General features: G+C 48.0%; 1 protein-coding gene across 1 annotated transcript in view; it reads left to right on the plus strand.

Annotated features, from left to right (window-relative positions):
• Positions 1–22,059, plus strand: part of C1_1H14orf93 (chromosome 1_1 C14orf93 homolog) — a 726,790-nt gene that overhangs the window by 702,086 nt on the left and 2,645 nt on the right. Inside the window, exon 8 of the transcript XR_014980887.1 lies at positions 7,961–8,163. The gene's annotated coding sequence lies outside the window, so the exon portion shown is untranslated. The remainder of the gene's footprint in view (positions 1–7,960; positions 8,164–22,059) is intronic.

Raw genomic sequence — 22,059 nt, forward strand, 5'->3', positions numbered from 1 at the left:
GGTTTGGCCGGCCAAACTGTGATGCGCACTTAGCATGTTCTCCACCAGGCTGTGTTGCACAGCCCAATGGAGTACATGCCCAGGCACCTAGGCACTGCTTGAGCGGCCAAACAGGCCGTTCAGACCAATCACGACGGCCTGGGTGCTTCTGGTGCTGCCAGTGTTGAATGAGGACGGAGGCGAGGCATGCAGCGGCTGTGATGGTAAGTTTATTTGTATTTATTTTTTCATACCCCCGCCTCAACCCCCCCATTCCAAGCCAGCCGCCACTAAATACAAGCAACAATAAAGTATAAACATCCAGCGAATGATTGGGTGTACACAGCACGTTTAATTATAATTAAAGATACAGGAAGTTGTCGTCACCATGGAAGGGAAAGAGCATTGTTCATAGAAACTGAAAACAAACTTGTACACTGAAATAGTACCAAGGAAATTATCTTCATCAAAGTGAAAAGAGGACACTCTTTAAAGATGCAGACTGAAACAAACTGTCTCACTCTAATGATGAGAGCAACTTTGGAACATGTGGATGGAATACTGGTGTTCCCTAGAGACACTATGGGCAAAGAAATGAGGGATTTTAAAAGATCTCTGTTTTGCCAACATAATGTTTTTTCCCTCTTTTTATGGGGTAATACACCCCTCTGACACTTTATCACAATCCATGTTTGGAGGGTGTAGGCAAGTTGACTTCAGGGTTCCAACTGGCACACATGGGCAACTGCCCATGGGTTCAGTGGGAAAAACAAAGATCCCTGGATCTAGCTATCTACTGGCCACACAGGTGCTTTACTGCCATGCTTGGCACTGTCTTCGAAGCAGTAATGAAAAAGCTCAAAATAATAAATGTTGGTGCAAAGATGGGTGTGCATGCCATCTTTATTTACCACGGTTTCAAATACTCGCGGAGGCTCTAGGAGCTCATGTTGTCTCTGGTTCTTTGCTGTCCGATGAGGTTGATGTCTTGGTAGCCCTCACCTTTCTCACATTGAGGGGTTCAATGGGCTCGGTCTGCTTTAGGCCTTCTGGAATAACAGAACTCCTCAGGCTTTCATGATGAGCAAGAGCAGTCGCAACAAAAAAGGCATGCAAAGCAGCATCTGGAATATTGATATTTCCCAACCATAAGGAAGTAGGCAGCTCTCAGGCTCCACACACTGAAACAAGTGGTCCCCCTAGCCTACGTCCAGATGTTTAGTGCACTGCAGGGCAGCTCCCAATCATAGTCACAAATGCCTACTGTAGTGTAGTTCCTATTTCCCTTATAGGCTCTGCGCAGGGGAATAATATACACTATAGTTTTTGCATAGGACTAAGATCAGTATGCTCCTATCGAGTACATTAAACTTAATTACTTTGGGTGTGTGCCAGCTAACTCGGAGGTCACTAGAAACTTTTCGAATAAACAAGAAGGGATTAGTTTCTGACAACCGCATAAACATGACAACTTTGGTTCCCTTAGAATCGGAACGCGTCTCAGAATCGTGGAAACAATAGATAACAGTTTCACTCAGTCAATCGTGCATGTTTAGTTTCTTCAGAGTTACACAGAAATAGATAGAAAGGCGTTTCAATTAAAAAAGGATTTTTTTAACAGTCTTGTTTCTCGTGTAAGAGATATTAGCAGTTACAATCATTAGACAGTAAGCAAGATATAATACGCACAGCGTAAGCAGTAAGAAGAAATAATACTGCAATAGCATTGTCTTTTAGCTATGACATATATTCATATATACATACATAAATAACAGGCTAGAAAGTGAATACTCGTCTGATGCTTCTAAATAGTTCTACCCCAGTGTACCTAACCTAAATGTAGTACAAGGTAAGAATAGGTGCTGTTTTCTATAGTATGGTATATACTAAGTTTGTATGCCAAGAGTCCCTCTAGGTTATAGTCAGCTCCATACCTTTAGAATGAGAGAGGTGGGAATTTCTTTCCGGGTCTCAAACTCTAACACCCCGCGAACGGAGTCAGAACACTGGAAGCTGGATTCACTGTGAGCAGGGATGACAGCGTCTGGTCAGTGTGTCAGGCGGGGACTCAAATTCCTTCCGAACTTGCCGTATCGAGCTGTACAGCCGAGCCGTGGTTTGCCATGGTAAGGGAAGGTATATTTATACCTGGAAGGTGCTTAGGAATGTTAGCATTGACGTAAAGTTGGGCAGAGGCCGATGTCATGAATGAATCCCTAAGGAATAGTAGTTCATGCATAATAGATGAGTTCTTGGAGAAATCAATAATCCTAGCTAGGGAAAGTCCAAAAGACTTAAGGGTCTGGTTTCTAAGAACTCGTTGTGACATTGGGATGGACGGATGTAGGTGACCATGCCTGTATTTGGATAGCATGGCTAATGCCTAAATAAAGACTGGGATTCTATGCCTAAATAAGGGCAATGCGCATTGTGACATGATTCAGGAAAACCAATATACGGACATCTAAATTGAAACACAACACTACGTGCAAGGACTCAGGGGAATCCTCCAGAGGCTTCTCTGGCAGAAGATTCAAGGCCCTATTCTATGTGCAGATTATATGCTGTGCCCTAGAGAAGGCAACCACCTGATAGGTAACTGCCTCGTTTCTGTGCTGTGATCACAGAATGGCACCAGTCCAGCTCAAGGAAAACACTAGGAGTAGTTTCCCAAAAGGGACTTATCCTCTCACTTCTCAGCTGCTAGTAGGACAGTTAGACTTTTTCCATAGGGCCATCCTGCTCAGCCTCTCATATAGCAGGTCTAGAAGAGGCTCAATATCTTCCTCCTCTCGCTTAGAGACAATTATCCAAGCAAGCAGCTCCTCGCACCCTTGATTAGATTTGAGCTGATTCACATTGAAAATACTATGTGGCTTATTGGTGCCACCAATGTTGACTAGCTTTTTTAATTTGCTGATCTTTTTATGAAGAAAACCACATGGACTGGTCAACCAATCCTGTAGAGTGCCTGGCATTGTAGCTTCTCTAATCATTACCTCTTTACCCTCGTGGTACCCACTAAGCGTGGCCTTCTAATCATTCCACTCTTTGATAAGTTCCAGCTGCCTTGAAAATTGTTCTTTGCCTTGCTCACAAGTTGGCCCAACTTTTTATCCACGCCATCAAATGTGGGCGACCAAGGGATGCCTTCCCATTCCTCTTTCACCAGTATGAGTGGGCTCAAGACAGGGTTGCTAAAAGCATCTGAAGTGAGCTGAAGCTCAAAACCTTTTGTGGCACCTCCCTGTAGGCAGGAGTAGACATGGTGAAGGATGTCTCACTGCCTCTTCAGAGGGAATTCTATGAACTATCACACGATTGAGGGGCTTATTTACAAGCCTATTGTGCTGCCAATGCATCGCTGTTTTTTTAAGCACAGGCGGCGCAGTGTACCTGCTCATATTTACAAGGCCACTTAAAATCACCCTGCTTGCCCTTTCTTGGCCTTGTAAATATGGGTCCCTTTCACGCATTACTCTGCATAAAAAGGGGCATTCCATGGGTGTTGCTATCGGTGTTCCCACAAAACAACCATGGAACCTGACACGTTCCCAGATTGACAAAGTATCGTAAACCTAGAAATGCATCAGAATCCTATGCTTCCCAAGGAGAGGTGTAGGAGAGGCGCAACGAGGAGAAATACTTTTATCTCTCCTTGTTTTTTGTTCCTTCTATGTGTGCTGCATTTTGCGGCACACATAGAAGGAGCAAAATGCCGTTAATGATTGTTTTTGTGCAGAAAAGTGTCCCTTCCTGCACAACAACAATCATCCCTGCAACACAGGCACCCTTGCAGCATGACGCAAGGGTGTCTGCGCTGGTGCGTGGTTGCTGTTTGTGCTCCAACGCAGGAATGCACTATATCTTGTAGGTACTGCGCATTTCTGCCCTTTTATTTTGACGCACAGCAGTGCAGCAGGAAGGCTTACTGTACTACTGTGCGCCCAAATATAGTAAATTAAACCCTAAGGGGCCTATTAGGATGGCGGTCAGAAATTCTTCCGACCGCCATGGTAGCGGGAAACGACCGCCTGCATGGACCGCGGCACAACCGCCAGTCCAATTAGGATGCTCCACAGTCAAAATATGACCGCGGCGGTCGGATTCTGGTGATTAACATTGCGGCGGTTGCGGCTGCCAGCAGCATCGCCGCGGTGTGAAAAGGAGCATGTTACTGCACTGCGTGGCAGGCACTGCACTGTGCCTCCCACCTGGTACAGGGACATTGTACCCCCCCCAGTGCACCCACACACAACCCCAACACATTGGGGGCCCGCACTGGTCCCCCAGAGACATTCTCCGCATGCCTTTCCATGGCGGTTTCACCGCAGCAGAAAGGCTGGCTACCGCTGGCATCATAATCATGCCGGCGGAGCCTGGCCCTGCACCGGCATCATTGTAGCGGTCCAGTTCCGCCCGCTAGGCATGCGTGCGGACTGGTACCGGCGAAACAGTGGCGGGCGGAGATTCTCACGCCACAGTCGTCGCCGCCATGCTAATGGGATTGGCGGTTTTCAGGGTTGCGACCGTGGGCGGATGTCCACCGCCGGTCCGGCGGTTGCTACCGCCGACCCGGCAGCGGCCATCCTAGTAGACCCCAAAGTGTCTTATTGAAGTGTTTAACCATCTGTTAGTCTGGGGGTGGTAAAAGATGGAGAAACGATAACTTACTTTACGTTGTTCTCACATGGTCTTCATGTGTGGACATGAAATTGGTTGCCTGGTCCGCAAGGACTTCTTTCAGAGGGGGCGTGGTTTGGATGCACATGATGGCGGACACCATCTCTTAGTGCTTCTGTGACCGCACTGCTAATCCAGAAACATTCTGGTGTGGCAGCATGCATCCGAGACTGCATGTGATTGCCGGAGCATTCTCCAACCTTGTTACTGTTGCAGGAGGTGCAACTACTAGGTAGCACTTGTAAGTGCTTAAACGGGAGGAGCCACAAGTTGCTTACCCATACGGGGTTTGCATGTGGTTCTACGGGTGGGGTTGCCATTCTACCCATTCTACCTTTCTAGGTAGTGAAATAATGGTCAGACCCAGAGGGGTGTTTTACAGCGGTAAAGGGACGGTGGAATAAGAGGAAAGTCCTGGTGATAAATGTTTATGCACCCCCAAGGATGCAGGAAAAGGTCCTGGAAAAACTGGGGCCCCTACTGGTGAACACAGATGCCAACATACACGTAGTAGGAGGGGCAGTTTCAATGCCGTAATGGACAGAGACCTTGACATCACACACTTTGCAGGTTGATACCCAACTCTATTTTGAGGAGAATTAAGGGACCGTGACTTTCCAAGTGACACTATGGAAGTCAAACAAAGCAGTGTTCAGGGACAAAGCCCAATGAGTGGTAGCCCAATAAAGGAGACACAATGAGGAAAAAGCCTCAATTTATAAAATACGACCAGTGACGAGGATGTGGTCTCCCGGACCTCCACCACAAAATCATTATATTTCTCCTAAAGTAAGGCAAGCCAGCAGACCCGTGTGGCTCGTATAGGCCAATATCTCTTCTCAACAGTGAGAGCAAAATCCTGGCCAACATGTTGGCAAATAGACTGGGAATCAGAAGCAGTGCTGGCAGTAGACTTCCTGAGGAAACAGAGTTTCATGGTAGCGAAATATGACGTTCAACTCTCGACGAAAGTCATGTGTCAAGAGGGCAAACAGGTGCATGGAGGCAGAAAGGGTGGTGTACGAGGGCCAGGGCTGCCCTGAGAAATTTGACAAGGTTCGGGGACCATGTGCATGTAATACCGGAGATTGGAGGTCCAAACCATCCTTGGGTCAGCTAAAAGTCCTTATATCATTAAGGAGCTCCTATAACAAACAACTCAAGAGCCCAACTTAACCAAGCCGCTAATCGCCCCAACAAACTTTTTGAAATTGTTAAACAACAATCGGTTGATGCACCCATTCGCTCTGACCCAGGTCTCAGCCCACCCTCATGTGATGCTCTGGCTTCTTTCTTTACTGAGAAAGCAAGACTCATCAATATCGAACTTGATTCTAAGAAAGCTTCTTTACATTCCCATTTGTTTGCTGAACCCTAAAAATACCCCTGCACCCCAAATCCTAAACTCACCCTGAACTCTAAAAATACCCCTGCACCCCAAAACCCATATCCACCCTGAACCCTAAAAATACCCCTACACCCCAAATCCCAACCCCACCCTAAACCCTTAAATTACCCTGGGCACCCTAAAACCCCAAACCACCCTAAACCCTAAAATTACCCTGGGCACCCCAAAACCCAAACCCACCATAAACCCTAAAATTACCCTGGGCACCCCAAAACCCAAACCCACCATAAACCCTAAAATTACCCTGGACACCCCAAAACCCAAACCCATCTTAAACTTTAAAATACCCCAGCACCCCAAAACCTAAAACCCACACTTTACGTTAAAATTACCCTGAGCTCACCAAAACCCAAACAAAACCTGAACCCTAAAATTACCCTGTGCACCCAAAAACCCAAACCCCCTGAACCCACAAAAATACCCATGCACCCCAAAACCCCAAAACACCCTAAACTACCCTGGGCACCCCAAAACCACCCTAAATCCTAAAAGTACCCTGGGCACCCCAACACCCAAACCGACCCTGAACCATAAAAAAACCAGCACCCCAAAATCGATAACCCACACTATACGATAAAATTACCCTGGGAACCCCAAAACCCACACTGATCCCTACAATTACCCCGGTCACCCCAAAACCCATTCAAACCCTGAATCCTAAAATTAGCCTGGTCACCCCAAAACCAGCCTCCCCGGGCCCTGGTGGACCCCCGTCACCAGCGCCGGGACCCTCAGCTGGCTTTCAGGATGGAGCGCTCCTGCATCCTGGGACCCTGTGACGCAGCACGAGCCCTGGGCCCAGTCCTAGCTTCCGAACGCTAGCCAGGCTGGGGAGATCCTCACCGGTGGACCCCCGTCCCCAGCACTCAGACCGTCGGCTGGCTCTATCAATTAGCAATTCCAACACTTTGTTATGCCTTTTTATCCTTATGTCCTTGGTTTTAGAACATGCAGCTGAAATATGTGAAATTGTTTCGCACACATCTTTGCAGTATCTACAAGTATCAAATGTATGATTTCTTCCCCTAGTGATGGTTTCTCTAGTATACAGAACATTTGCTCCTCAACATCAGCGCAGCTATGTATTGATTTTCTTTTCTTTTATTATGTTTGCTGATCCAAAAATTTGAGGTTGGATTACTTGCTAAGTATTTTATACCATCACCTTGGACAGTGAGATTTGCCCATTTCTCAAATTCCTCTTTCCTCCAATCATATGTTGCTACCAAATTCAATTCATGACTCAGAAATCTACTGTCTAAAATGCTGAGTTTGTGTGTTTTTATGATGCATCAATTTTTTCATTGATTACTTCTCCTGCATACATGAATGAATGAGCTATGTACAGATCTGGAGCTTCCCTGAGATACAATAAGCTATTGACTTTGTTTAGACCAATTGTCGTACATAGCTTTGGTATACTGAGGCCCCCAAAGGATCTTTTCGAATACAGGAGACCATCACATGTGTATGCAGGTAGGTGTAGAAAATGTTTGACATACTTTTTTATTGTTTGATCCAGAATGTTTAAAGCTTTAGCTTCTGTTCCCGTCATTTCCAGTTTAAATGACAGTTTAGGGATCAAATATTGACACAATATTTCTATTTTCTGTGTGGGCTTAAGTGGTAGATTGTCGAGCTTTTGAGCCCAGTCAACAAGAACCTCATTAATTTTGTTGTTGCTTGAATGGCCGGTGTATGGATCAAAGTTCAGTCCGAGGTATCTCTCACTTTCTCCTGGATGAATGTTTTCAATATTTTGTTTTTCAAATTGCCATGGTTTACAGTTGTTAACCAGGATCTTATCTTTATGGTGACTTATATAAAATTCATTTTTTTCACATTAAGTTTTAAGCCTGTTGTTTTACTGAATTTTTCAATGATTTTCAGATTTGTACTCATTCCTTCCCGGGTGTTGCTGAGTACTGTGATGTCATCGGCAAAGGCAAGAGCGGTGATTTGCTTAATGAGACCATCGGAGCCGAATGTGAAGCCCTTGCCGTCTTGCTGAAGATCACAGATCAGAGGATCCATGGCAATGTTAAACAACAGTGGGGATAAAGAGTCACCTTGCTTAACTCCTGACTTCATTGGTATTTCTGGAGTTGCTTCATTGTTTTTTCCCTTGAAAAATGTTGTTGAGTCAGTGTATAAGTCTTTTATTATGTCTTTGATGCATGATGGAACTCGGTGTCTTTCAAGGCTCTGTAGAATAGGACCATGGCTGACAGAGTCAAAAGCTTTTGAGATATCTATGAACACCACTGCCAATGAGCTTCTGTTCTTTTGTGCCCCTTTTATAATGTTTTGCACAAGAGTCCGATTTTCGAGACAACCTCTCACCTTCATGAAGCCTTTTTGTCTTGTATTTATTTCAATGAAAAATGTGAGTCTTTTAGTTAATATTTTTGTGAACAACTTCATGAATGCCGTACCAATGGTAATTGGACACCAATTACTGTTTTTTTTTGTTCGGTAATCGGTACATTCTTAGGTATTAGTATCATCCGGTTCTTTTTAATACTGTCTGGTACTCTTCTCATCGATAACCAAGACGATAAGATTCTGGGCAGCAGTCTTGGTTGCCTGCTATGCACTTTATATAAGTCATTCCGACCAATCTTATCAGGCCCCACTGCTTTCTTTAAATCTGATTCATCGAAGGCTTTAGTTATTTCGAGCAGTGTAATTTCTTTACACAGACTTTCAATTTCCCATTCATCTGGTATCCGATCAATTGGGATGAATTTGGGATTTTTCTTGTTTTCTTTTTCAATTATGTCTTTATAATATTGGAAGATTTCATCAGCACTGATTTGGCAGGTGGCATCTTCTGCCCCATCAGTGATTATCCTGGCAATTTTCTTTTTGTCTTTTTGAAACATTGCCTGGTATTCTTTGTAGCTGCCCTTCGCTTTTGCATAAATTTTCTTGTGTGTCCGATTGAGCCTTCCATTTTTCTTATCTTTCTTTGATATCTTGTATTGTATAGAGGTAGTCTGTTGCTCATCTTGAGCAGAGTTCATAGGCTCATTATTGGGTTCGCTCATTGGTTCGGTACGATTTGCTGGTACAGGACTTATATCATTGGTGTTTTCTGATAAATAAGTCACTATCTCATCCATCAGATCCATAGCAGCATCGTGATGCTGGATGTTTTTGGTGTACTTCTCGATTTCTGTGATTCTACCATTCAGTTCATCAAAGTTTTCTATTTTTGGCGCTCGTTTCTGAATGATAAAGTCTCTGCGCCTTTCTGTTGTTACTTCTACTGTGATCTCTGGTTCATCGCAGGAGTCATTCTCAGAGATATTGGATGCTTGCAGTACATCCTTTGCCGATTTTTTGCTCTTATCTCTTCTATCTCTTCTTTTTTCTGCAATTTGTTTACTATTTTATTGTCAAAATGCGGAACCATCAGCGCATTAATGTTTCTCTTGTTCTCATATACTTTTTCCAATTCTGCTAATAGCAGTATTTCTTCCTGTGACCATAGTTTTGATGGTTTGCAGCTTGCTAGAGCTGCTAGTCTAGCCTCATTTTGCGCTCTTGGATGCGCATGCCGAGCATGTTGTGAAACTCCAATCTTTGTTCCAAATCTGAGGTCACAGAAGCTGCACAGGAATGGCAACTCTCCTTTTTGAGGTCTTCCTTTACATTTTGCATAATGGCATGCAATATTGTGGTATTCGGCTTCTTTGTCACATTTTGAACAATACGTTTTGCGATAGAAGCCTTTATGCTTGTTGGAGACATGTTTCCTCAATTCTTTAAAAGTTCCCAATATGTCTCCACACAAGTCACATTTATACTTTTCGTTTGGGTATTTTCCAATATGTGACTTTTTTTGTGTAGTCACTTTTCTTTGTTAGCTCCTTGCTTGAAACAACAGCCAAGGCTAGCCAAACAGTCCATCCCAAAACGAACCGAGAGTGCCCAATCGATCAGAGTACGGCCAAGGCATCCCGTGGCAGGCCGCCCTGCACGGGGGGATGCCGGCTTCACATCCCTGCCTGCTCCCGGGGCTAGCAGGCTCAAAGGAAAGGCCCATCGGGAAGGAGCCGAGAGGCAGGAGCAGACCCGGGCAGGCCCGGGTGCTGCCTTCCCCCGTCTCAGAATCGCCAGACCTCACGGAGGTCTGACCGAGCAAACTCAGAGAAAAAGGACCATCGGGAAGGGGCTGAGAGGCTGGTGCGTACCCTGGCCCCTGGGGGCCCGGGTGCTACCTTCCCCCGTCTCAGAATCGCCGGACCTCACGGAGGTCTGACCGAGCAAACTCGGAGAAAAAGGACCATCGGGAAGGGGCTGAGAGGTAGGAGCGTACCCGGGCCCCTGGGGGGGCCCCGGCGGGCGGGCCTGGGTGCTGCCTTCCCCCGTCTCAGGATCGCCGGACCTCAGGGAGGTCTGACCCAGCAAACTCGGAGAAAAAGGACCATGGGGAAGGGGCTGAGAGGCAGGCGCAGACCCGGGCCCTGGCGGGCGGGCCCGGGTTCTGCCTTCCCCTGTTTCCGAATCGCCGGACCTCACGGAGGTCTGACTGACCCTCTCCCTAGTAATCCGGAGGAAAATTACCCCCCTTTCTTGTAATCCGTGCACACAAGGTGATAGATGAGACCCAAGGCGCAAATGTACCCGACCTCCTGGAGCCCTCGCTGGGATCGGGGAGGCAAATGTTCCCTCATCGGGGGCCCCGGCCGGAGCTCCTGAACCCAGCCAAACAAGGGGAGGCTCCCCGGGCACAACGGAACCCCGTCATGGACCTTTGGCAGTGCCGCAGGCCGGGGGACGGGGCCCAGGGCCGGAGCCCCCGACCCGGGGCCCAGCGGGCCCCTGGACCCAGCAGGGGCTCCCAGGTCCAGAGGCGCAGGGAAAACCTCCCTCAGCCCGCCGAACCCCGTCCTGGACACCCTGCCACGCGGCAGGACCCAGGACAGAGCCCGGGGTGGGGAGGCCACCCTCCCCGGGGCCCTCAGGGGCCCCGGCCAGATCTCCTGAACCCAGTCAAGCAAAGGGAGGCTCCCCGGGCACAACGGAACCCGGTCCCGGGCCTATGGCTTTGCCGCAGGCTGGGGGACGGGGCCCAGGGCCGGAGCCCCCAAACCGGGGCCCAGCGGGCCCCTGGAACCAGCCGGGGATCCCAGGCCGGGAGGCGCAGGGGAAGCGTCCCCGGGCCCGCCGGACCCCATCCTGGGCACCCTGCCAAGCAGCAGGACTCAGGGCGGAGGTCGGGGTGGGGAGGCCGCCCTCCCCGGGGCCCCAGCCGGAGCTCCTGAACCCAGCCAAGCAAGGGGAGGCTCCCTGGGCACAACGGTACCCCGTCCCGGGCCTATGGCAGTGCCGCAGGCCGGGGGACGGGGCCCGGGACCGGAGCCCCCAACCCGGGGCCCAGCAGGCCCCTAGACCCAACCGGGGCTCCCAGGCCCGGAGGCGCAGGGGAAGACTCCCCGGGCCCGCCGGACCCCGTCCCGGGCACCCTGCCACACGGCAGGATCCAGAACGGAGCCAGGGGTGGGGAGGCCGCCCTCTCTGGGGCCCTCAGGGGCCCCGGCTGGAGCTCCTGAACACAGCCAAGCAAGGGAAGGCTCCCCGGGCACAACAGAACCCCATTCTGGGCCTTTGGCAGAGCGGCAGGCCGGGGCCCAGGGCCAGAGGACCAGACCCGGGGCCCGGCGGGGCCCCTGGACCCAGCCGGGGCTCCCAGGCCCGGAGGCACAGGGGAAGCCTCCCCGGGCCCACCGGACCCCCATCCTGGGCACCCTGCCACGCGACAGGACCGAGGACAGAGCCCGGGTTGGGAAGGCCACCCTCCCGGGGCCCTTGGGAGCCGCAGAACCCAGCCGGGCAGGGTGAGGCTCACCGTGCACGACAGAACCCCGTCCCAGGCCTTTGGTGGGCCGGCAGGCTGGGGCAGGGGGTCCGGGGCTGGAGCACCCGACCCGGGGCCCGGTGGGACCCCTGGATTCAGCCCGGGCTCCCAGGCCTCCCCGGGCCTGCCGGACCCCCATCCCGGGCACCCTGCCAGGCGGTAGGCCCGAGGACGGAGCCCGCGGTGGGGAGGCCACCCTCCCCGGGGCTGCAGGGAGCCCCTGAACCCAGCCGAGCAAGGGGAGGCTCCCCGGGCACGATGGAACTCCGTCCCGGGAGGCCCGTAGAATGTAAAACCTGGTAGCTTGGATATGGAGCCTTTGGAGAATACTGATGTCCTAGACAAGCATGATGATCTCCTGCAGCCCTTAGACAGGGATCTCTTCAGCTGTCTGGTAGTCTATTTTGATGGAGTGGGAGAAGTTTCCGAAGCAGGAAAAGCTGCACCTTGACTCCGTTGCACTCTGCATTTCAGCTTCAGTCACCGACTATAAGATGAGGTATTGATCAGGGGAGCAGACCTTGATCACAAACAGGGAAATCGTTCCTCACACTCAGAGCAGATATTGACGTGTGTTCTGCAGGGTAGACGGAACATGCTGTATGCATGGGTACTGGTGCCCTTTTTTCCGCTCGCGAAATTTGGGTAATTCCGTGTTCTGCGGAGAACGCGGAATTGCCCAAAATTCCGCGGCTTCGCTGAATTTTTTCTTGTTTGCGCTTTCAAAATGCGTGTTCCCGAGATATTTCTCGCCGAGCACGCAAACAGCGTTCGAGAACAGGAAAAAAGCATCGCGAACGGGCAAAACAAGCAATTCCATGTGTTCGCGGAACTTATGCGTGCTCCCGGAGATTTTTTACCGTTTCGCGGAGCTTTGCGTAGCGCGACTATGCAAATTCCGCCCACCCCTGGTCAGAACATGACAGCTATGTATGTTCGCAGAGTATTTTGCTATGTTAAAGCACGCTGCCACTTTCCCACACATGTGTTGTATGTTTTTTTCTACAGGACTGGTATGTGCGTCAGGGCATATTGCCTGCACTTGCAGTGAGGGCATTTTCTCAAGGGCTTAGCATATTATTGGAATGGGGGTATCTGCTCCAGGGCAGCGCATGTTCTCTGCAGATGAAGTAGTGGTTGCCTTTTCCAGGGCCCAGCATATAATCTGCACATAGAGTAGATTTGACTTCCTGGTAGAGTATTCAACCTGTAAATAGAGTCAGGACATTTTGCAGACCTAGCTTGCCATCTTTATGTGCAAAGGGGTAAGTTGCATTGACAGTCACATTATTTTATCATGCAATTAGTAATTCCTTAACAGTTTTGTATTTATTTAATATCATGTATGTTAACATTGTTATTATCATAATGTATTTTTAAAATGTATGATAAATCATTATGATTGTTGTATTTTGAATATGTTTATATAAATGAGGTTTAATAAACTATGCTTTAGTAATAATGTCTGCAAATATGTGCAGTTCATGCATATTTTCTATTCTAAAGGCAACTATCCCCAGAAGATGGTCCAGTTCTCTTCAACATACTGTCTTTCATCAGCTTCAAGTGCTTGTTAGGACTAACCTTCAGTTTTCGCCTTTGATTCGTTTCTTATGTCTATCTCATTCAGAGTCGGTTCATGGTTTGATACGGTGCCTACCCACCTTGAGGACAAGCGACAAGCCTGTAACATTCACGCAGCCGTTGTTTGAAGCCCTCAGAGGTTAGGCTTAGTGACAAAGGTGCATAGGTAACCTGTTCACTGTGTTGCCCATAGATAGCAGGTAGTAAACCATCATCTTCCAGAAGGTGTACTGTCCCCATCCAGCTGTTTTGGTACAAAAATGGGCTGCTTAGGTTAGAAAAGCACTTTTGCCTTGCCCAGTATGGTTTTTCCTGATTAGCCGTGTGCTTTCCTGCAGTGAACCTGGGAGAGGAGCATGTGCAGTGGAAGGGCTCCATTCCTTTACTCTTCTGTTATGCTGCGCTGACGGTAGCTCCCCACAGCGAGCCCCCTTTCTCACCAATGGTTTGCTTCTCCCCCTCTGCCCAGGCTACACAATGACTTGGAGCATTGGCAGCGTGATTTCAGTTCCAGGACCTAGGTCTTTTTACTATTTTTAGGGGTGTCACTTTATATCCCACTCCTTGGTGCCAGAGTGGCACTCAAAGACCATAGTGGGGTCCAGAACATTTTTGAAAACGTTTAGCTCCTGCGAAGGCGAAGAGACTCCAGAGCGTCCAAGATTCCCTAAGTTAACGCAAATTAAACCACAAATGGTAGCATTGGACAAAGGGCCAATGTTACAGACATCTAACGCTAAGAGCTATAATAATGGTGTTTGGGTTTCTTTTGTGTATATCTTCTTTGTAGCACAACTATTTACTTCCTTTCTATTTCTAAAGTAAAATAAGCTGGCTGGACATTTATGTTATTAAATGTGTTAGTGAATCTGAGTTTCATACCCTTTCCGCCTCCAGGAGTATACCTTTAGTGCAGTATGCCTTGAGTGGAGTATGCCTTCACTGGTCACCTTCATTAACATATGAAGGTCATAAGCCTAATGGAAATAACTTCCTTCTGGGAATACAATTGGCCTTTTTTCAAAGGAATCATCCTCAGATATTTGGCCACTGAGGCACGTGCTGATGGGATAAAAGTCTGAAAAAAGGTAGTGCTGGTTTACTTAAGCAACCATTACTCTGGAGGGAGATGTAGGCAAGGAGTCCAAGGCTTATTGCAACAGTTGTGTGGAGGTGAGTCTATTTCCAATGAAATACAGTAATACAAGCAGTGGCGGCTCCTCCATTAAAGCAGAGGAGCGTCGCCCCACTGCTCTTTGAGCAGTGAAAAAACATAAAAATAAAATGATAATAAGACGCTATTATAATTTTATTTTTCTGTGCAGGACTCAAACCAAGTTGGGTCGGGCTGAGCTCACCAGAGCAGATTGAGGAGTGGTTTGCAGTCCCAAAGTGAGCATGACGGTTTGGCCGGCCAAACTGTGATGCGCACTTAGCATGTTCTCCACCAGGCTGTGTTGCACAGCCCAATGGAGTACATGCCCAGGCACCTAGGCACTGCTTGAGTGGCCAAACAGGCCGTTCAGACCAATCACGACGGCCTGGGTGCTTCTGGTGCTGCCAGTGTTGAATGAGGACGGAGGCGAGGCATGCAGCGGCAGTGATGGTAAGTTTATTTGTATTTATTTTTTCATCCCCCCCGCCTCAACCCCCCCGTTCCAAGGCAGCCGCCACTAAATACAAGCAACAATAAAGTATAAACATCCAGCGAATGATTGGGTGTACACAGCACGTTTAATTATAATTAAAGATACAGGAAGTTGTCGTCACCATGGAAGGGAAAGAGCATTGTTCATAGAAACTGAAAACAAACTTGTACACTGAAATAGTAACAAGGAAATTATCTTCATCAAAGTGAAAAGAGGACACTCTTTAAAGATGCAGACTGAAACAAACTGTCTCACTCTAATGATGAGAGCAACTTTGGAACATGTGGATGGAATACTGGTGTTCCCTAGAGACACTATGGGCAAAGAAATGAGGGATTTTAAAAGATCTCTGTTTTGCCAACATAATGTTTTTTCCCTCTTTTTATGGGGTAATACACCCCTCTGACACTTTATCACAATCCATGTTTGGAGGGTGTAGGCAAGTTGACTCCAGGGTTCCAACTGGCACACATGGGCAACTGCCCATGGGTTCAGTGGGAAAAACAAAGATCCCTGGATCTAGCTATCTACTTGCCACACAGGTGCTTTACTGCCATGCGTGGCACTGTCATCGAAGCAGTAATGAAAAAGATCAAAATAATAAATGTTGGTGCAAAGATGGGTGTGCATGGCATCTTTATTTACCACGGTTTCAAATACTCGCGGAGGCTCTAGGAGCTCATGTTGTCTCTGGTTCTTTGCTGTCCGATGAGGTTGATGTCTTGGTAGCCCTCACCTTTCTCACATTGAGGGGTTCAATGGGCTCGGTCTGCTTTAGGCCTTCTGGAATAACAGAACTCCTCAGGCTTTCATGATGAGCAAGAGCAGTCGCAACAAAAAAGGCATGCAAAGCAGCATCTGGAATATTAATATTTCCCAACCATAAGGAAGTAGGCAGCTCTCAGGCTCCACACACTGAAACAAGTGGTCCCCCTAGCCTACGTCCAGATGTTTAGTGCACTGCAGGGCAGCTCCCAATCATAGTCACAAATGCCTACTGTAGTGTAGTTCCTATTTCCCTTATAGGCTCTGCGCAGTGGAATAATATACACTATAGTTTTTGCATAGGACTAAGATCAGTATGCTCCTATCGAGTACATTAAACTTAATTACTTTGTGTGTGTGCCAGCTAACTCAGAGGTCACTAGAAACTTTTCGAATAAACAAGAAGGGATTAGTTTCTGACAACCGCATAAACATGACAACTTTGTTTCCCTTAGAATCGGAACGCGTCTCAGAATCGTGGAAACAATAGATAACAGTTTCACTCAGTCAATCGTGCATGTTTAGTTTCTTCAGAGTTACACAGAAATAGATAGACGGGCGTTTCAATAAAAGGTTTTTTTTTACAGTCTTGTTTCTCGTGTAAGAGATATGAGCAGTTACAATCATTAGACAGTAAGCAAGACATAATACGCACAGCGTAAGCAGTAAGAAGAAATAATACTGCAATAGCATTGTCTTTTAGCTATGACATATATTCATATATACATACATAAATAACAGGCTAAAAAGTGAATACTCGTCTGATGCTTCTAAATAGTTCTACCCCAGTGTACCTAACCTAAATGTAGTACAAGGTAAGAATAGGTGCTGTTTTCTATAGTATGGTATATACTAAGTTTGTATGCCAAGAGTCCCTCTAGGTTATAGTCAGCTCCATATCTTTAGAATGAGAGAGGTGGAAATCTCTTTCCGGGTCTCAAACTCTAAAACCCCGCGAACGGAGTCAGAACACTGGAAGCTGGATTCTCTGTGAGCAGGGATGACAGCGTCTGGTCAGTGTGTCAGGCGGGGACTCGAATTCCTTCCGAGCTTGCCGTATCGAGCTGTACAGCCGAGCCGTGGTTTGCCATGGTAAGGGAAGGTATATTTATACCTGGAAGGTGCTTAGGAATGTTAGCATTGACGTAAAGTCGGGCAGAGGCTGATGTCATGAATGAACCCCTAAGGAATAGTAGTTCATGCATAATAGATGAGTTCTTGGAGAAATCAATAATCCTAGCTAGGGAAAGTCCAAAAGACTTAAGGGTCTGGTTTCTAAGAACCCACTGTGATGTTGGGATGGACGGATGTAGGTGACCATGCCTGTATTTGGATAGCATGGCTAATGCCTAAATAAAGACTGGGATTCTATGCCTAAATAAGGGCAATGCGCATTGTGACATGATTCAGGAAAACCAATATACGGACATCTAAATTGAAACACAACACTACGTGCAAGGACTCAGGGGAATCCTCCAGAGGCTTCTCTGGCAGAAGATTCAAGGCCCTATTCTATGTGCAGATTATATGCTGTGCCCTAGAGAAGGCAACCACCTGATAGGTAACTGCCTCGTTTCTGTGCTGTGATCACAGAATGGCACCAGTCCAGCTCAAGGAAAACACTAGGAGTAGTTTCCCAAAAGGGACTTATCCTCTCACTTCTCAGCTGCTAGTAGGACAGTTAGACTTTTTCCATAGGGCCATCCTGCTCAGCCTCACATATAGCAGGTCTAGAAGAGGCTCAATATCTTCCTCCTCTCGCTTAGAGACAATTATCCAAGCAAGCAGCTCCTCGCACCCTCGATTAGGTTTGAGCTGATTCACATTGAAAATACTATGTGGCTTATTGGTGCCACCAATGTTGACTTGCTTTTTGAATTTGCTGATCTTTTTATGAAAAAACCACATGGACTGGTCAACCAATCCTGTAGAGTGCCTGGCATTGTAGCATCTCTAATCATTACCTCTTTACCCTCGTGGTACCCACTAAGCGTGGCCTTCTAATCATTCCACTCTTTGATAAGTTCCAGCTGCCTTGAAAATTGTTCTTTGCCTTGCTCACAAGCTGGCCCAACTTTTTATCCACGCCATCAAATGTGGGCGACCAAGGGATGCCTTCCCATTCCTCTTTCACCAGTATGAGTGGGCTCAAGACAGGGTTGCTAAAAGCATCTGAAGTGAGCTGAAGCTCAAAACCTTTTGTGGCACCTCCCTATAGGCAGGAGTAGACATGGTGAAGGATGTCTCACTGCCTCTTCAGAGGGAATTCTATGAACTATCACACGATTGAGGGGCTTATTTACAAGCCTATCGTGCTGCCAATGCATCGCTGTTTTTTTAAGCACAGGCAGCGCAGTGTACCTGCTCATATTTACAAGGCCACTTAAAGTCACCCTGCTTGCCCTTTCTTGGCCTTGTAAATATGGGTCCCTTTCACGCATTACTCTGCATAAAAAGGGGCATTCCATGGGTGTTGCTATCGGTGTTCTCACAAAACAACCATGGAACCTGACACGTTCCCAGATTGACAAAGTATCGTAAACCTAGAAATGCATCAGAATCCTATGCCTCCCAAGGAGAGGTGTAGGAGAGGCGCAACGAGGAGAAATACTTTTATTTCTCCTCGTTTTTTCTTCCTTCTATGTGTGCTGCATTTTGCGGCACACATAGAAGGAGCAAAATGCCGTTAATGATTGTTTTTGTGCAGAAAAGTGTCCCTTCCTGCACAACAACAATCATCCCTGCAACACAGGCACCCTTGCAGCATGACGCAAGGGTGTCTGCGCTGGTGCATGGTTGCTGTTTGTGCTCCAACGCAGGAATGCACCATATCTTGTAGGTACTGCGCATTTCTGCCCTTTTATTTTGACGCACAGCAGTGCAGCAGGAAGGCTTGCTGCACTACTGTGCGCCCAAATATAGTAAGTTAAACCCTAAGGGGCCTATTAGGATGGCAGTCAGAAATTCTTCCGACCGCCATGGTAGCGGGAAACGACTGCCCGCAAGGACCGCGGCACAACCGCCAGTCCAATTAGGATGCTCCGCAGTCAAAATATGACCGCGGCGGTCGGATTCTGGTGATTAACATTGCGGCGTCTGCTGCTGCCAGCAGCATCGCCGCGGTGTGAAAAGGACCATGTTACTGCACTGCGTGGCAGGCACTGCACTATGCCTCCCACCTGGTACAGGGACATTGTACCCCCCCAGTGCACCCACACACAACCCCAACACATTGGGGACCCGCACTGGGCCCCCAGAGACATTCTCCGCATGCCTTTCCATGGCGGTTTCACCGCAGCAGAAAGGCTGGCTACCGCTGGCATCATAATCATGCCGGCGGAGCCTGGCCCTGCACCGGCATCATTGTAGCGGTCCAGTTCCGCCCGCTAGGCATGCGTGCGGACTGGTACCGGCGAAACAGTGGTGGGCAGAGATTCTCAAGCCACAGTCGTCGCCGCCATGCTAATGGGACTGGCAGTTTTCAGGGTTGCGATCGCGGGTGGATGTCCACCGCCGGTCCGGCGGTTGCTACCGCCGGTCCGGCAGCGGCCATCCGTCAGCCATGCGTCGGCCATCCTAGTAGACCCCAAAGTGTCTTATTGAAGTGTTTAACCATCTGTTAGTCTGGGGGTGGTAAAAGATGGAGAAACGATAACTTACTTTACGTTGTTCTCACATGGTCTTCATGTTTGGACATGAAATTGGTTGCCTGGTCCACAAGGACTTCTTTCAGAGGGGGCGTGGTTTGGATGCACATGATGGCGGACACCATCTCTTAGTGCTTCTGTGACCGCACTGCTAATCCAGAAACATTCTGGTGTGGCAGCATGCATCCGAGACTGCATGTGATTGCCGGAGCATTCTCCAACCTTGTTACTGTTGCAGGAGGCGCAACTACTAGGTAGCACTTGTAAGTGCTTAAACGGGAGGAGCCACAAGTTGCTTACCCATACGGGGTTTACATGTGGTTCTATGGGTGGGGTTGCCATTCTACCCATTCTACCTTTCTAGGTAGTGAAATAATGGTCAGACCCAGAGGGGTGTTTTACAGCGGTAAAGGGACGGTGGAATAAGAGGAAAGTCCTGGTGATAAATGTTTATGCACCCCCAAGGATGCAGGAAAAGGTCCTGGAAAAACTGGGGCCCCTACTGGTGAACACAGATGCCAACATACACGTAGTAGGAGGGGCAACTTCAATGCCGTAATGGACAGAGACCTTGACATCACACACTTTGCAGGTTGATACCCAACTCTATTTTGAGGAGAATTAAGGGACCGTGACTTTCCAAGTGACACTATGGAAGTCAAACAAAGCAGTGTTAAGGGACAAAGCCCAATGAGTGGTAGCCCAATAAAGGAGACACAATGAGGAAAAAGCCTCAATTTATAAAATACGACCAGAGACGAGGATGTGGTCTCCCGGACCTCCACCACAAAATCATTATATTTCTCCTAAAGTAAGGCAAGCCAGCAGACCAGTGTGGCTCGTATAGGCCAATATCTCTTCTCAACAGTGAGAGCAAAATCCTGGCCAACATGTTGGCAAATAGACTGGGAATCAGAAGCAGTGCTGGCAGTAGACTTCCTGAGGAAACAGAGTTTCATGGTAGCGAAATATGACGTTCAACTCTCGACGAAAGTCATGTGTCAAGAGGGCAAACAGGTGCATGGAGGCAGAAAGGGTGGTGTACGAGGGCCAGGGCTGCCCTGAGAAATTTGACAAGGTTCAGGGACCATGTGCATGTAACACCGGAGAGTGGCGGTCCAAACCATCCTTGGATCAGCTAAAAGTCCTTAGATCATTAAGGAGCTCCTATATCAAGAGCGCCAAGGTTGACTACTTCAGAGGTGATAAGCTCCATTATAGACCATGACCAGATGAGGTTCCCGCCAGGGAGGGAGACCGGACTCAACCCCGACAGCTTTCATTGTGGCTGGACAAAATGAAAGGTGATCAGGAACCCAGGGCCCTACTATTGCTAGACGCCAAAAGGCTTTTGACTCCATAGACTGGTGCCATCTCCATTGTGTTCTAAAAAAGCTTGGTTTCGGGCTCAAAATCTATGCCTGGGTGACAATGCTTTACAAGGAACCCATGGTGGCAGTGAGAGTAAATGGCGTGACCTCCGCAACATTTAAGTTAGGAAGGGGCACTAGACATGCATGTCCCCTGTTCCTCCTGTTATTCGTGCTGTGCCTGGAACCACTAACCTGTTGGTTGAGAATACTTGCAGATGTGGTTGGGTCCCCGTGGGTGATGGGCGACCCAGAAAAGATCTCTCTGTATGTAAATAATGCGCTATTGTATCTCTTAAGCACTGAGACCTCAATCCTGGCAATGCTCTCGATCATTCGCAATTTTAAATTGTACTATGGATTCAGAATTTAACTGGGATAAATCCAAACTTTACCAGATAGGAGATTGGGAGGTCCTACAGATACCAATATGGGCTCTAAAAACGAGGGCTGGTTTCAGGTACTTCATTATAGAGATATGGTCAGGGATGCTATTTATAAGATGATGGCACTACCCAAATTACTGTATGTGGTGCAAAATACTCCCTTCTCAATCCCAGAAACGTGCTTTGACAACATACTCAGAGGACTGCTATGGAATGAGGGTGCCCCGAGAGTAGCCCTGAAAACACTGCATTGTTCAGTTTACAATGGGTACCTGGCGGTCACAGATGAAAGGGCATACTACAGAGCAGTGCCGCTACAAACCACCAATGAATGGGGCTCTACTCGAAAAAGAAAAAAAATAGTAACTCGGCTAGAAAGACCGGAGATGGCTGCAAATGCATACCTTCATTATCTTTATAAATGGGAAACAGACATGGGAGTCATGGAGGATGTTAACTGGGGAGCTGCATTGATGCACCCTAGGGAGGTGGCCATCCCAAGCAGACTGCGACTGATACAGTTCAACATATTACATCGAACATATTACCACAGAATCAAGGTGTTCAAAATGGGAAGGGCACCTAACCCTAACTACCTGAGATGCCTCACTGAGGTAGGCCCCCTGTTGCATGCCCTATGGTCCTGCCCAGGAGTGCAGGGCTATTCGGAGGCGATCGTCTGGGAATTAGAAGCAGTGCTGGCAGTAGACCTCCTGAGGAAA

The sequence above is a fragment of the Triturus cristatus genome, chromosome 1_1 (assembly GCF_964204655.1).
Source record: "Triturus cristatus chromosome 1_1, aTriCri1.1, whole genome shotgun sequence".
Taxonomy (NCBI): Eukaryota; Metazoa; Chordata; class Amphibia; order Caudata; family Salamandridae; genus Triturus; species Triturus cristatus.